The 12,933-nt window shown below is 36.1% G+C and overlaps 1 protein-coding gene across 6 annotated transcripts in view; it reads left to right on the top strand.

Annotated features, from left to right (window-relative positions):
- Pou2f1 (POU class 2 homeobox 1) overlaps positions 1-12,933 on the top strand; it is a 161,584-nt gene that overhangs the window by 72,349 nt on the left and 76,302 nt on the right. Inside the window, exon 2 of one of the 6 annotated variants that reach the window (XM_070034169.1) lies at positions 6,249-6,348. The exons of the other annotated variants lie outside the window; for them this stretch is intronic. The gene's annotated coding sequence lies outside the window, so the exon portion shown is untranslated. The remainder of the gene's footprint in view (positions 1-6,248; positions 6,349-12,933) is intronic. 6 annotated transcript variants of the gene reach the window in all.

The raw sequence follows: 12,933 nt of genomic DNA, 5'->3' as shown, positions 1-12,933 counted from the left end.
ATACAGGATCTTAATTTAGCATAGTTAAGCTTTACACTGTTGATATCATTTCTAGTAATAGATAACCATTTCTTATTGCTTGGAATTTTTAAACCTCACTTTCTATTTTGAAAGTTACTAACAACTATTATATACATTGGATTTACTCTGGAACATTGAAAAAAAGCTTTAGATTTGTGGAATATGACCATGACTTAGAGTCCATAATTGTATTGAAATGATTCTCTTAATATATTGTTGAATTAGTTCCTTGGTGTTATTATAAGCAGTGTAATTTGTGAATGGGTTTTAGAAAGCTTATTTTCTCTGCTAGGAAGACAAAGAATCCCTGTAAGGGCAGTGTGAATTTTTCTTTGCAATTTCAGAAAAAGTAAGTTTGATATGAAGAAGAGTCTATGAAAGAGAGCTGTTTGGGACTGCTGTTTGCTACAAAAGGTAATTCAGAAGGTACCTATCATGGCTGCTATAATTTTATTTTGCCTAAAATCAAACAGTAGATAGGTAATTTTCTTTAGTTCATATACAATTAAAACATTAGATAAACAAAGGATAAAATTTACCATACTGAGGAAATAGATTATTGGTGGAAACATTTGGGCAATATTTTGAAGTTCAGCCAATTAAGTCTTGTTTTCATTCCTATAAAATAAGTCTTAAATTCAGGCCAAATGAAGAGATGGTCAGTATTATTATTAATAGTATATATTAATAATATAATCTTACTGTTATTATTAAGGTGTTATCCAGAGGGGTTGCTATTTCATAAGTCACGTAATGAGGACATCTCTTTTTTTGGATAGTGTCTCCCCTTTGCTTTCCTGCAGTTTCTCCCATTCCATTCCTGCTCACAACTTTCATGGTTCATTTTCCACATAGTGTATACTGAGCACTATCACTACATTTGTTCATGCTTCCTCCCTCCATTTCTGTGCTCCCTTCTTGCCCCCCTAAAAAGACAAAAAACAACAATAACAACAAACAAAAAAAAGGAAAAACAAATAAAACCAACACCACCCTCAATAAAAATCCATGTTTATTTTAAAACAACTTGGTTTGGTATTTGAAAATTCTTATGTATTTTCCTATTTTTCTTAATTACAGGAGAATTAATCACAGCTTTTCTATTGTAACAAGTCCTATGTTTAAAACCAATTGTCATCATTCTTGCCTAAGTCTTACTTGTTTTGAGTCTTTCCTGTAATTTTCTCTGTTAACTTTTGTAGAGGGTCTTTCTTAAAAGATAATTAAAAACAGAATGCATAGCATTTCACTTTTTTAGTTACTCTGATATGTTCAATAAAGTAAAATATTTTCTTGAATTCTAGAGAGGCAATTAAATATATTGGGAAAAAGTAATCCAGTTAAAATTCTTCAATCAGGGAGGGCACTGGTGACTCACACCTATAATTCTAGCTACTCAGAAGGCTAACCTCTGAGGATCATGGTTTGAAGCTAGCTCAGGCAGAAAAATCAATGGGACCTTTATGTCCAGTTACAAACAAAAAGCTCAAATGGAGGAATAGATCAATTGGTAGAATGGGCAACCATGAGTGAAAAAGCCAAGTGAGAGTTCAAGGCCCTGAGTTCGAGCCCCTGAATTCAAGCTTCAGTATCAACAAAAACAAGCAATCAACTTTTCAAAAATCTCCATTGTTCATTAAAAAAATTAAACAAAAAGGAAATGTAAGATAATAAATATTACCATTTGGCAGAAGCCAAATAGAATGTAGCTCAGTGCTAGAGCACTTGCTTAATGAATGCAGGATTTGACCCCCAGCCATGTGGGGCAGGGTGATACCTGACTTTTGAGTAAATTATATCATTTTTCTTATAAAATAGGTTACAAGATAATCCTGGGAATAATTATATAAACACTTACTTGGAATTTCCTGTGTTTTGGGTTCATCTTCACCCCTTCCCTACTTCCTCCTCTTCCTCTTCCTCTTCTTCTTCTCCTTTCCCTTTTCCATTCCCTTTCCCTTTCCCTTTCCCTTTCCCTTTCCCTCTCCTCTCCCCTCTCCCCTCCCCTCCCCCACCCCCTCTTGTTCTTTCCTTTGCTGTCTTTCTGCAATTCCAGCCCAGAGCTTTGTGCAAGCTAAACAGGTACACTAAGACTGGCTTACCCCACTCCCAAATAAAAATTTGAAAGTATATTTTGTTGAGTAATACTGAAGGCATTTAATACTGAAAGCATTTAGCACTTCATTTTTTAATTATGAGCTTCAGAAAACTATTCAGTTGGGTTGAATTCACCAATCTTAACAGCACATAGAATGCTTGAATTGCCCAGTGGATTTTCTCCATTAAATCTCTCAGTATGTCTCTGCCAACTTTAATGTCAGACTTGCTTAGCTGCTGTTCAAAATACTTTCCACTAAAAATATGGAAAAAGCAGGGTGCTAGTGGGTAACACCTGTAATCCTAGCTATTCAGAAGGCTGAGATCTGAGGACAGACAAATCTGAAGGTCTCTTATCTCAAATGGAGGGGGAGGGACAGAACTGGAGGTATTTCTCCAGTGGTAGAGTGTTAGCCATGAGTGAAAAAACCAATTCAGGGTACAAGGACTTAAATTCAAGCTCCAGTACTGGCATGTGGTACACACCCAGCCACACACGCATGGCATACAAGACAGGAAGGGAGGGAATACGAAAAAGGGAAGAAGGTGTAGGTGGGTATATATTGTAGAACATGAAAGCAGTATGTAATCAGTTTCATACTAAATGCATCCTTGTATGTTTGAATTTTTATAAGTAGTGGAGGATGTTAAAATTTGTGACTCAGACTTCATCATGCTCATCCTTATATACATATCTACTATCTTTAAAAATTGTTCTTTTATCAAGGGACATAAATGGTTCTGTTTGCTCCTTTGTGTGTGCAAACTTTGGTGATATGAATGGTAGTGTTTTGAGTGTCCTAATACAAAAGCACTATCTTCCGTTGAATGATCATAATTGGGCTTCCCCTTCCCCCCAATATTGAAGTTTGAACCCAAGACCTTGCGCTTTGCTACGCAAGCATTTTGCTACTTGAGCCATGCCTTCAGCTCTTTTTTCCTTTAGTTTTTGTTTTGTTTTGTTTTGTTTTTTTGTCTTCAAAATAAGGTCTCATGTTTATGCCTAGGTTGTCCTAGATTGTTTTGGACCTCCTTCTCCCCAAGTCCCCCTTGGCTGGAATGGCAGGTACATGCCACCACACTCAGCTTTTACTGGTTTAGTTGGGTCTTGTGAATTTCTTTTTATCCCAGCTAGCTTTGAACCATGATCTTTACAATTTCTCTCTGATCTTCCAATTAGCCAAGTAGCTAGGATTTTTATTTCTTCAGTCAAAGAATTGTTATTAAATATAATGGTGACATCTTGCAAGTTCCTCCTACTAGGCTCAAAAGATGTAGGGATTCAGAGAAAATACTTTAATCAAGTAACATAGGAATTAATTTATTTTTTAAAAATTTTGTATGTATTCCCAAGACACCATAGTTGCCATTTCTTTCAACCAGTTCTGCAACTCTGTGTGTGTGTGTGTGTGTGTGAGTGTGTGAGTGTGTGTGAGTCATGGGGCTTGAACTGGGCCTGCGCGCTGTCCCTGTGCGCTTCAGCTCAAGGCAGCACTCTACCGCTTGGGCCACAGCCCCACTTCCGGTTTTCTGGTTGTTTTTGGAGATAAGACTTTCCTGCCCAGGCTGGCTTTGAACCGTGATCCTCAGATCTCAGCCTCCTGAGTAGCTAAGATTACAGGTGTGAGCCACCAGCGCCTGGTGAGTTTTGCAGCTTTTTAAACCACTCCGCATAACTTGTTTGCCATTATCAGGAATTCATGTTGCTATGGAAACTTAGTAGGAACTAGTAGGATTACTGTTTCCAGGACCACATCTGGCATATTTGCATCTAGTGTAAATTGGGATTTTTTTTTTTTAAGAATAAAAGTCTCTGGATGTGCCAGTGGACAGTCAGAAAACTTGTCAGTTTGTTGTTACCTTCATATTGGAAGAGTAGGTAGATTTTATTATAGCTCTTGCTCTGGATGATTTTAGTGGATGTGTTGAAGTTTACATTTATTTTGTGTATTTATCTAAATGCCTTGTTGGCCTTTTTCAGGATTTTCTTTTTCTTTTTTTTTCTTTTTTGCTTTTGTTTTGGGTATATCCTCTTATAGTTTACACTTTTTTTTGTTCCTTTTTTTGTCAAGAAGCTAATAGTACACATAGAACAGACTTTCATTTGTATTAGTTAATAAAATGTTAGGTTTCAGCTACTCTCTTACTATAACAGACAGTAAAATTTTATGTTGATCTCTACTTTTCCTAATTCCCTCCTCACAAAACTCCTCTAAAGACAGTTTGATACATTTATATTCTATTCACACTGAATGGCCTGAATTCCAATTTTAGATTAAAAAATTAGAACTACTTAATTTAGATTATCTAGATATAGATGGGATATTTTTATTAGACTCAAATAGGACAGTATTGTAAATAACATTTAGAAAAACATCCCTAACCTTATTTATTTATTTTTTGGGTCCGGTCATGGGGCCTGAACTCTGGGCCTGGGCACTGTCCCTCAGCTCTTCAGCTCAAGGATAGCACTCTACCACTTGAGCCACAGCACCACTTCCGGCTTTTTTCTCTTTGCTTATGTGGTGCTGAGGAATCAAACCCAGGGCCTCATGCATGCAAGGCAAGCACTCTACCACTGAGCCACCTTCCCAGCCCCTAATTTAATATTTTATAATGTTGTGATAATTAAACTTCTATGTCTGTACTTCAACCTTATGACTCTTACCTCATGAAAAAATATATATTCAGACACTCTTTTTTTTTTTGTTTGTTTGTTTGGTTTTTTTTTTTGGGGGGGGGGGTCAGTCGTAGGGCCTGAACTCTGGACCTGGGCACTGTCCCTCAGCTCTTCAGCTGAAGGCTAGCACTCTACCACTTGAGCCTCAGTCCTACTTTTGGCTTTTTCTGCTTATGTGGCGCTGAGCAATCAAACCCAGGGCCTTATGCATGCAAGGAAAGCGCCCTACCACTGAGCCACCTTCCCAGCCCTATTCAGACACTCTTAATTGTTCAATTTTGTACAACCCAATTCCCCTTATTTTCTGGGTCATTTCACTGTTCTGGAAATACTAACCTAGCATATGAGTGTTTTGTAAGATGCAAACAAAATGGCATATGTGAAACTGCTCTGAAATTTCCATACATACTTATATATATGGAGGTCAAAGAGAAGTTTCAATCATTGCTATGCCTAATGTGTTCAGAGATTTGCTTCAATAAAGTTGAACTAGATATTAGGAGGAAAATTAAGATTGTTTTAACTATTAACACATTTTATTTTTTTGAGCCTAACCTATTCAGAATTTCAAAAAATAGGATCATGACTGAACATATAGAAAACAATTATATGGATTTGTTACATGAGGCATGTTGTTTATGTACAATTTAAATATTTTAAGTTTTACTATTACTTGTACTTATTGGTACATTTTAGTTGTAGTAACATTATACCAGCTGTTTTAATTAGTTATCCTAATTCAAAAATTGCTATATAGTATAGATATATTGCAAATAAAAGCCAGTGCATGTAGCAGTTTTCTTTGTTGGTTGAGGCTGTTTTAAAATCCCTACTGATTAGGATTCTGATTGGTTAATCAGAGAGTGAAGAATTTCCATATGTGTATACCAAGTATTGACTTTTCCCATTTTCTAGATGCAAAATGTAATCTTATGAGGTTTTTTTAGAATACTTTACAACTATAGCAAACTACATTTTCCTATCTGTATGTCATATATGTATACATATATACATATATATGACATACAGATAGGAAAAGGTAACAAATATATACATACATATATATATATATATATATATATATATATATATATATATATATGGCCAGTTAAGGTATTTACTTAAAAATTTGAGGGGAGATGAATGCTAGATTTATAAGTTAGTTTGTTAGTGAAATGCTGTTTTATACAGCTTCATAGGAGAACAGCATCTTACAAAATATGTTGAAAGGGACTTTCTCATTTACTTCCATTCCTTTAGTACCAGCAAGTACTAGTATTCCTTTTTAAATGAGGAAATGGGCACAAGAAAAGTTCGTGCCTGAGAAAATTTATAGTGCTTTGATGGGTAGTTCAGTATTTCCCAGTGTGTATAATTGTACCCTTTTAAAGTATTAGGTTATTTTATACAGCTTACTCAGTTTTGCCTTTTTCTCTTTTTGTATTCATAGACTGGAAAAGTAAGAAGAGCTTTCCTGCCTTTTTAATTACCAAACTACTCTCAGTTTTCAGTGAATCAGTCAAAGAAAGAATGCAGTCTTTCTATACCTGGTAAATATTTTCTGCTAAATAAAGCTATTAATTTAGTAGCCTCTGATAAATCCAGGTGTTATTAATGATTGCCCTTTATTTTGTGGAATGACTATTAAACTGACTTACCAAATACGTAGCTTAACTGAAGTTTGTTATTTATGGATGTTATGGACTGATGTTGGCATGCTTGTGACCTAGCCAGCAATGGAAAATTTTGTCCTAAGTACATATCATCTATATTTTGTAATAATAAAGTATTATATTGTAGTTTAACAGAAGTAATCTGTAAATAATACTTCTATAAAATTAATCTAATCAGGATATTATAACGTACATTTTATTGGTGAGCTGTGATTAAAAAGATCAAGTACCTTGGTTAAAGAAATTCAAATAGAGCAGAACTGAGATCAGACTATAAGTTAGAATCTGTTTTTTTGGGGTGTTTTTGTTTTTTATTTTCAAGTTCCTTAAATATAAATTATATATACATATAGTATTATTTCATACAGTTTTTCTTTTTATAACCTAAAATATTAATGTGAAAAGACTGGCTTATTCTTCATAAATTATTTTGTCTGTTAACCATTTTTATTGGTGTATGCCTTTGAAATGTTATTTTACTTAAACCTGAGAACACTTATTGTGCCTGTCTTGCTCAAAGAAGAGTCATATAGTATGGGAAGCTAGACCTACCCACGTCTGTAATTTCAAAGCCTATTTATTACTAACCTATGAAGCCTTCTAAATTTTGGAGGTAAAGTTTGCCTAATGGTAAATTCAGCCTCTACTGTGCTAACTGAGTGATTATGGAAGTATATTTTTTATAATTCACTCCTCTAGAAATCTAAGCATTTTAGAAATAGACGAAGTAGTACAAACTGATAGTGGTGGTGGAAGTATTTTTTTTCATAATTCACTCACCCCAAAATATAAACATTTTAGAAATAGACAAAGTAGTATAGAGAAACCAAGTTTTTCACTGTAATGATTTTAATTATAGATTCATGAGCTGTTTTTATGTCATTGAAAGATACAGATCTTATCTTTCTTATGATAAGAAATGTACTCATTACCTTGCCCATGTAATTGTAACCCCTCTGTACGGCATTTTCACAAAAAAAAAAAAAAAAAAAAAAAAAAAAAAAAAAAAAAGGCGAGCACAGCTCTGTGCCTATAATCCTAGCTACTCAGGAAGTTGAGACCTGAGGATGGAGGTTCGAAGCTAGCCTGGGCACTAAAGTCCTTGAAACTCTCATCTCCTATTATTCCCTAAAAAGCCTTGAGCAAAAAAGCTCAAGAAAGCTGGGCATGGGTGACTCATGCCTGTAATCCTAGCTCCTCAGGAGGCTGAGATCTGAGGATGGCAGTTCAAAGCCAGCCTGGTCAGGAAAGCCCATGAGACTCTTACCTCCAGTAAACCACCAGAAAACTGGAAGTGGCTCAAGTGGCAGAGTGCTAGCCCTGAGCTGAAGAGTGCAGGGACAGCACCCAGGCCAAGAGTTCAAGTCCCATGACCGACCCAAAAAAAAAAAAAAAGCTCAGTGATGGTGCCCAAGACTTGGGGTGGTGGTGGAGGGAGCACAACTCATATAACTATTATACCTGGTTAGTTATGGACATCAAAAATCTTTAGGTGCATGTTAATGTATACTCTTCAAAGTGAGAACAGTATTGTATTGTCCTAATACCTTTATCATTGGAGCAGTCATATGTTACAACTTCATAATGTGGGATATGACTTTTGTGCAGTTTTTTTTAAAGCAAACTGTCTAGAGATTGCAAAAAAAGAATGTGAAGTTTATTGGTAATTTATTGATGATATAGTTTCTTAACTACCCTAAATAGGATTTGCAGCTATTCATCATCCTCCAAATAGAAGAGAAAGGAGTAGGCCAGAACTAAGCAGCTAGTGTTAATTTCTTAACTTTGCCCAGCACATACGAGGGACATTTATGTGTATTCTTTCATGTTTAATATAGGATGAAAGTGTAGCAATAGAGGAAGAGAAGCATATGCAAAATCATTTCCTCCTTGTTCTTTGATCAACTTATTAACTCTCTGTATCCTTCATCTTTTTGGTGATACTACATTCTACTGATTATTTTCAGTGCCTCATATTATATCTTCCTGAAATTGCTAGCACTTACTATTTTTGTTCAGATTTAAGTTTTTAGAAGAGAAAATTTATACTTTCTGTGAAATACAGTATATCTGAAATACCACCCTTTTAATTCATTTTCTAAAACTATGATATCTGGAATATTTATTTAATATTAACAGTTTCTAAAATATTTTAATAGAATTTTGGTTTATAATAGATTTCAAGCTATATTTCTAACTTTATATGATGACAGTACAGATTTCAGAAAGACTCAGTACTTGGGTCTGAGTTTAAATCTGAACTTACATTAATAAAATAGATATTTTAAGTGCAAATAATTTTTCATAAAATCTTGAACTGCCCATTAGAATATTGTTTAAGTTTTGTAAATGGACTCCTGACAGTAGGACATCTGTGCACTTCATTATCCTTTAAGAATTGTGCTATTGCTGTCATGTGGGGTACATACCTATAATCTAGCACCCAGGATTCCAAGACAAGAAGATTGAGAGTTTGAGGTCAGTCTGAATGCATACCATAGCTTAAAAAAAAAACAACGAACTATGTGATATCACTTTTATTAATGCATATTATTTCTTGTGATTATGGATTCTCAGAGATAAAGGAAGGCAAAACTACACTTAGGAAAAAAGAAAGCACTGTGTGTCAGTTTGTTGATATCTTTTTTCTTTCTTAATTTTTTTCAAAGTTTGGAAGCTAATTGAATATATGGAAATACACTTACACATTCACTATTTTAAAGTATATAATAACAGATTTGCATGATATGAAAATATTCCAAAACTTATGAAGAACACTGAGTATTGTTTGTGATATTGGGTCTTGAACTTGAGACCCTGCATTTGCTAGGTAGGCACTGAATCACATCTCAGCAGTTTTTAAATGAATTTAATTCCGGTTCAAGTTATCTTAGTGTTTTGAATTCTTTTTACAGAACATAATGGAAAACATCTGCCAAAGTGTAAAATAAATTCTAAAAACACCAAGTAGTTATTATGTATACAAAGATAATTTATATAAGGACATTTTTAATAACTTTTTTTTTCAGTTGTGGGGATTGAACTCAGGGTCTGGGCTCTGTCCCTAAACTCCTTTGCTCAAAGCTAGCTTTCTACCACTTTGAGCCACTGTGCCACTTCTGGTTTTCTGGTGGTTAATTGGAGATAAGAGTCTCATGGACTATGCTGCTTGGATATGAGGGGCATGAAAAAAGAAAAGGCATCTACTACAAACCAGGAAAGGAGGGAGGGGGAACCTGGGCATGCATGGTAGCATATACCTGTAATCTTAGGATTTGGAGATTTAGCAAAAAGATTGTGAGTTAGAAGCTGGCATGGAGGGGGCAGGGGATGAATCCCATGTACTTGGGAGGCAGAGATCAGGAATCATGGTTTGAGACCAGTAGTCCTCCTTCCCAAGGAGGGGAGATTGAGTTAGTGAGATTCTATCTCAATCAAAAAGCTGGGTGCCAGTTGTACTTGGGAGGCAAGGATAGCATCCAGAAGGTAACTAAAGGGAAAAAGGATTTTGTGACTTAGGTGGTAGAATGCCCGCTTAATAAGTGCAGTCCTGAGAAATCCCAGTATCACCAAATAAATAGTAGTATAGAAAAAAATGGTGGTTCCATTCCCAAACCTACTAGCACAGGCTCGAGGCTGTGAGGTAGGAGGTAGGAAAGGCTAGACCCACTTTTTCACTAGCCTGTAGTAGGCAGCCTAACCCTTCTAACCATGGTACTGCATGGGAAGACTCAAAAGGGAGCTGGAACTTTTCATCCTGGTGGAGCAATACTGAAATCACCAGTTTGTGGAGATAACCTTTCTCTTCATTAGGGTACAGTTAGTTACATCTTCACCATTATCCAATGATAAGGCGGCCCAAATTTCTTGCCATGCGGATGCTGTTGGGAGCAGGCATGAGACCCTTGTCCTTCCCAGGCAGGATGGTTCTGTAGCCCTGGCAGAGATCTTAGATGCCCTCCTTTACCCAGTTCTATAAGGAATTTCAACCTGGGAGGAATGTGGTGTTTTACACTTTGACTACTGGCATCGTCTCTGTTACAAGGTTAGTTGAAATAGAAGACTTAAATTTGATCTAAAATCTAGTGTAATACAAAGTATAGTTTTTAATTGACAATTACTTCAAGAACCCAGACCTAGCTACTCAAGAGGCTGAGATCTGAGGATTGTGGTTCAAAGCCTGCCCCAGCAGGAAAGGCCATGAGACTTATCTCCAATAAACCACCCCCAAACCAAAAGTGGCACTGTAGCTCAAGTGGTAGACTGCTAGAGCTGAAGGACAGCACCCAGGCCCAGAATTCAAGCCTTACAACCAACAACAACAACAACAAAAAGGAACCCAGAGAATCATTTTGAATAAGAAAAAAACAAATAGACTTAATAGTGGCAGAAGTGATAGAATTATCTGGCAGCCATCAGTAAGTGCATCAGTGAACAATTGTGAACACATTTAAAACAGAAAGTATGAAATTTCAGAAAAGAAATAGCCTTAGTGAGGAGGTAAGAAATATAAGGAAGAATGAAGTTCATTTTTTTCCCCCCTCATGGCAGTCCTGGGGCTTAAACTTAGGGCCTGAATATTGTCCTTGATCTGTTTTGCTCAAGGCTAGCACTCTACCATTGAGTCACAACTCCACTGCTGGCTATTTTGGTACCTAATTGGAGATGAAGCGTTTCATGGATTTTCTTGCCCTGGCAGGCTTCAAACTTCAATCCTCAGATCTCAGCCTTCTGAATAGCTAGGATTAGAGGTGTGAGCTACCAGCATCTAGCATGAAGTACAAATTTCAGAGCTCAAAATTATATCTAAAAAAAATAAAAACCATTAGGTAGACTTCTCAACAGAACAGAAGGGGATAGAGTGAACTTGAAGATGGAACAACAGAAATTGCTCAGTCTGAAATAGGGACAATTAAAGTGAGCTAGTCCTCATGAATTTTTTTCATTTCCAATATTTTTATTAAATATATTCTATATATTTAATAAAATATATATTAAAATTTATATATATATATATACACTGTACAGAGGGTTTACAGTTACATAGCAAGGTAGTGAGTCCATTAGTTCATTTCCTATCAAGCATTGTTACCCTTCCCTCCAAACCTCTCCAAGTACACCCCCTCACACACACCTCCTCCATTATAAAGTTCGTTTTCAACATAGTGTCTTGTACATCTTATTGTTACAGTGGGTCATCCTGTATCCTTATTTCAGCATTTGTTATTTCCCTTCCCCTCCCCACATTAGAAAAAAGTATATACAAGATGCAGGACACTGGAATCAAATAAGTGACAACAGGGGTTGTACCATGGGGGAAGAACATACAAGAGAAACAAACAAACAGAAAACCAAAAAAAAAAAAATCACACTGTACATTATAAGTACATTAAAGAAAACAACAAGAAACATAAAATCTCTTGTGTCCCTATCGTGGGTTCATTTCTCTTAGCATCAGGTTATATGGTCATATGTACATAGCTTTTGACCTCTTCTGCTCGTCCTAGATACATATTAGTTATTGCAGATAAGCAAAACCATGGGACCTGTGTTTCTTTGAGTCTGCCTTACTTCACTTAATATAATTTTTTCCAAGTTTTTCCATTTCTTAACAAATGGAGCGGTGTCATTCTTTCTGATGGAGGCATAGAATTCACACACACACACACACACACACACACACACACACACACACATATCACATTTTCTTAATCCATTCATCTACTGAAGGGCATCTGGGTTGGTTCCATATCTTAGCTATGGTAAATAATACTGCAGTAAACATAGTTGTGCTGGTAGCTTTAGTATGGTCTTGTTTGTGATCATTTAGGTAAATGCCCCAAACTGGGATTGCTGGGTCATAGGGTAGCTCTATGTGGAGAATTTTGAGGAACCTCCATACTACTTTCCAAAGTGGTTGAACAAGTTTACACTCCCACCAACAATGCAGTAGGGTTCCCTTCTGTCCACATCCCCGCCAGCATCTGTTGTTATTAGAGTTCTTGATTATAGCCATTTAACTGGGGTGAGGTGAAATCTCCATGTTGTTTTGATTTGCATTTCTTTTATGGCTAGAGAAGTTGAGCATTTCTTGATGTGTCTATTGGCCATTCTTATTTTCTCTTCAGAGAAGTTTCTCTTAAAGTCTTTAGCCTACTTATTAATGGGGGCAGTTGTTTCTTTGAGGATTTGTTGTTGGGGGATTTAATTTTTTGAGTTCTAAGTATATTTTAGATATGAGACCCTTGTCCATTGTATGGCTAGTGAAGATCTTCTCCCAATTGGTGAGCTTTCTATTGATCTTGCTAGCTATGTCCTGTGCCATGCAGAAGCTCTGCAGTTTCATACAATTCCATTTGCCACCTTTCTTTGGTTTGTTGTGTTTCTGGTCTTTATTAAGTGCCAAGGAGCCCTAGAGTTTCTCCTGTAATGTTTTTTCCTGTAGAGTTTCTTCCTGTAATG

This window comes from Dipodomys merriami, unplaced genomic scaffold, assembly GCF_024711535.1.
Source record: "Dipodomys merriami isolate MVZ:Mamm:240054 unplaced genomic scaffold, mDipMer1.0.p SCAF_24, whole genome shotgun sequence".
Taxonomy (NCBI): domain Eukaryota; kingdom Metazoa; phylum Chordata; class Mammalia; order Rodentia; family Heteromyidae; genus Dipodomys; species Dipodomys merriami.
Note: the sequence above shows the minus strand (reverse complement) of the source record. Positions and strands in the feature narration are given on the sequence as shown.